The 3,067-nt window shown below is 37.5% G+C and overlaps 1 long non-coding RNA gene across 1 annotated transcript; it reads left to right on the forward strand.

Moving 5' to 3' along the window:
* Window positions 1-60: 60 nt before the first annotated feature.
* LOC107736775 (uncharacterized) lies at window positions 61-3,067 on the forward strand. Its single transcript, XR_001639732.1, has 4 exons — window positions 61-387; window positions 2,045-2,050; window positions 2,756-2,879; window positions 3,046-3,067. It is a non-coding gene; the product is annotated as an uncharacterized LOC107736775 (long non-coding RNA).

Below are 3,067 nucleotides of genomic sequence, written 5' to 3' on the forward strand. Positions count from 1 at the left end.
AAAAAAGAGGAGAGGAGTGACAACTTTATTGATGTGCTGTGTTTGTATGAACTACAACAAGAATTTTAATTTGACACATTTTAAGCCAGTTTAATACCCAGTAGCATTGCATTTTCAGTGTCAGTGGTGTTATGTGCCCATTTCTTCTGCTCTGTAGACAATCCTGGATTCACAAGTGAATAAGCGTACAGGTTTTGTTTAATGTCACCAGTTGCAGCTCTCCTCTCTCTGAGCTAATCCTCCTCGCTGACGGCCTCACTCTCTGTCTCCCACGCTTCTAGCACACTAATGATTTTGCCCTGTACACGGAGGCCATTAAGTTTTTCAACCACCCAGAAAGCATGGTCAGGATCGCGGTCAGGACTATCACACTCAATGTGTACAAAGGTGAGTAGAGCCCTAACTCAGCTGCTGCTGCCGCCTGATCCTCCTCTCTTCTGTCAATCACTCTGTCATGCCTCTGATGCATGGGCATGCTGACGCTGCTCTCTGCCATCTGTGAGTAACTCACACTTACATTTAGTGATGGCTGCTGACTCTACACACATGCACGGGCACACTGGGGTTTCTCTTGGGTATGGTCACGTGCTCAAGACAAAAGGGCTTTCGTTGATCTATTTCTCTGGCTTAAGCTTGTATATAAATCCTTCTTCCCTTCTTGAATAACTGACTTAACATTTCTTACTATCTGCTTGGCACTTGCCCTTGAATTGTTGTTCGTCTTACAGCTAATCAGTTGATCCCTATGGAGATTGTTGTAGTTTAGATCAAACTGCCATCGGTGCATGTTTCTGACGTTAATGTGCAAACAATGGCCCTAAATAAGATTTGGAGATGTAAACAACACTTAAGTGTTAAAATGTCATTGCATTGAATAAGCAACCTTTTGCAAATCTTTTTTTTTATTTTTATAAAAGCTAGTTGGTGTAATATTTTATTGGGATGCACCTACATGGATAATATGTCTAAATCAAAAAATTTTATTAATAGTATTTTGAAGCCAATAACCAATATATTGGCTATTATTAGATATCAATCTACATTTTGTCAGACTGATTACAAAAAAAGCACTCATCTGAAAAGTTTAGATCTCCGTGCTTCAAATGACACCAAAAAACATGTACAGTGGGAAACTGCATCATTGAACTAATTTAAACAGAAGTTACACATGCCTACAATACAACAATACAGTACAAATTTTATTTCTATAGCACATTTAAAGTACTTTCCAGCGTAAAGACATTATAGACAGTTACATACAATCACACAAACGCAAATAAATATTGTTCATTTATGGCTAAATGTCTTGTATTAATGTTAAAAGAAGAATATAACTTCTACAATAAAGATAATTAATAAAAAATAATATAGAAAATGTCTTTGTTCCATGGATAAAAAAATATTTTAAAATATTTTTTAACAGTTTGTTTTATATTATTTTATTTGTAATAATACGTAAGCCAAATAGAAATAACGTGGTCACCCTTGTCTGGACTTGTCTGTAATTTATTGTCTTAAATATCAGCCTCATTTTAATTTATTGGATCAATACGCACAACATAAAAAATAACATCCGAGTCTGCTGATACGTTTATGACTGCAGTGCACCATATAGCTGTAATATTTTATGTAATACAATAACATTCATACATTTTTAAGTGTTGCTTAAATGTTGAAGTACTTTCTGTGGCTTTCTTGATATGGCAGATCACATGCATAATTACTATATAAATGCACTGAATTATCTGCAACAATGCAGTTAAAATCCCTGATCGTCAGAATAAGTAGTTGGGTGGTATGCTTTGCTTTTTAGCATGTCCTGGCAGCTTCATGCATCTGGTTGATATATTTGGTGTTTTTAGGCTGTTCTTGGTTCCAGATGCTCTATTGTGCAGGTTTAATACCTGCCACTAGGTGGTGTGATGGTTCCATCTTTTGGCCTCTAGGGCCCAAAGCTCCACTAGCTCAGTCCCTTCATCCTGTTTAACCCTTTGTCTGTTCTTCCCTTCTCCTTCTATGGTGACTCCTGTGTGCCTTATTCCAGTGTCATGTAAGTTGGTCAAATTCAGAACTTTCTTGTGCCACTTGTATTGCATGTTCTCTTGAATTTTTTTTAAACGCAGTTGCTTCTTTTGTCTGTGTGTACACAGGTTTAAAATGCACACACTGATAATGGTTAAAAAATACACTTGTTTGCACTGTCCCACATTGGTGCCCTTATTTAAACCCTGTTGTTTGTCTTTTATGGTGGTTTTTGGCAGTATCAGTTGTATGTTTGTGTTCTAATTTAATTTCTTAAAAAAAAAAAAAAAAAGATGCTGGAGGTTCATTGAGCAACTGATCATTATAGCATCCATAATCCTAGATAGACTTTTGACCACTGAGAACCCTATTAATTTGTTACTATTTATTGCACAGTGAGCCTTTATAAGTTTCGATACATTTCACAACATTTTATAATCTCAGCATGCTTAGTACAGGACTTGTCTATTGCCTAGGATCAAATATAATGCAACCTAGTTCCGCTTAGTGACTCTGCTTAGGGAGTGTCATTTAACATATCCCTCCAAAATCTGACCAATCACATTGCACATTGCTCTGTAATTAACCTCTATTGCTTTTTAAAGACCACCCGTCAGTATGTTATTAGTGTTATTAGTTATACTAAACCTAACAGTTCCTTTCCCACGTCACTGTTTCCTGTCTCTCTGCCTGTTTGTGAGTAACCCTGTTTACTTTTGGTCCTGCCCCCCAGTGGACAACCAGCACATGCTACACTACATCCGGGACAAAACGGCCGTGCCGTACTTCTCCAATTTGGTCTGGTTCATCGGCAGCCATGTCATCGAGCTGGACAAGTGTGTGCAGACTGATGAAGAGTAAGGTTTTCATGACACCTTTTTATGTGCGGTTTACCACCACGCCACTAGGTGTCACTACAGACCACAGTCTGAATTCTGAATCTGAATTCACAACATAGCCTGCTCATTAATGTTTGTGATTAAAATATTGCACTTTTTCCCCATCTACACCCATTCTCATCAGACATAAAAACAGAGGAAAACTC

The sequence above is a fragment of the Sinocyclocheilus rhinocerous genome, unplaced genomic scaffold (assembly GCF_001515625.1).
Source record: "Sinocyclocheilus rhinocerous isolate Xijiao unplaced genomic scaffold, SAMN03320098_v1.1 C36976373, whole genome shotgun sequence".
Lineage (NCBI taxonomy): Eukaryota > Metazoa > Chordata > Actinopteri > Cypriniformes > Cyprinidae > Sinocyclocheilus > Sinocyclocheilus rhinocerous.